A 1,049-nucleotide genomic window follows, 5' to 3' on the forward strand; every position below is an offset into this window, starting at 1 on the left:
CACACACACACACACACACACACACACACACACACACACACACACACACACACACACACACACACACACACACACGCAAAGTCAAAAATCCTGGAATGTTGCAAAGCTGATGATTTTCTAATGAATGGTTTCATTGGCCATGGTGAGGATTAGTGTAAAGGGATTGGAGGGGAATATTTACATGGTTTTAATGATTCCACAACTTTATATTTAGAGGTTCGTCTTATCAGCTCCAATCATCTCCCAGCCTGGAAAACAAACCACCGAGTCGAGCGACGGCACAATTACACGCCTGTGCCACGCACACGTTGGTCTGTCGCCTCCAACAACATCTGTAGAGTTAATGTGTAACATATTAAAATGTCTCCGGGAGGGAGAGATGAAAGACTCGGGGGGAGAAAAATAGTTAAACACTTTAAAGTCTTGAGCCCATCCCTCATCAAACATTTTTACACTCTCACTTATAAGTTTTGCTTTTTTTTAAAGGAAAAGCACAGAAGACTTCATGAGGATATATGAAATCCCACTCTTCACTAAATATTATTCCTTCGCTGGAAATGCTCTGCCAACATATGGAAGTGCAGTAGATGGGCCAGTGATTGTTGAGGAGTTATACCTTTTTATTGAAGTTAAGACTGTGACATGCTGGGAATGTTTTGAGAGAAATTATGGCGGGTTTCACGACATGTTTGTTACAGGAGATGTGAGGGACAGTTATCAGCTGGGATTAGTTCCTACTTCTTTATTAAGTCTAACAAATTTACTTTTGTAAAAGCTTGGCTGGTGTTTCTTTAGTTAATGTGATGTCATCATTTTTGCACACACATTAGTGTCAACTTATTGCAGTGGTAAGGATTGTTTCAGGGTTGTTCTGGTTTGACAGATCTCTGTGAATGTTTTCAGGCCATGAACAATCTTTTGTGGATACTGTTTGTGTCTATGTTTTTCATTGATTTACAAAAAAATGCAATCATGTGTATTCTCTGACTTCCCTTGAACACATTTTACAGAACAACATATTGTTTATTTTGAATAGTTTGGCATCAATT

The sequence above is a fragment of the Notothenia rossii genome (genome assembly GCF_949606895.1).
Source record: "Notothenia rossii genome assembly, chromosome: 1".
Classification (NCBI taxonomy): Eukaryota; Metazoa; Chordata; class Actinopteri; order Perciformes; family Nototheniidae; genus Notothenia; species Notothenia rossii.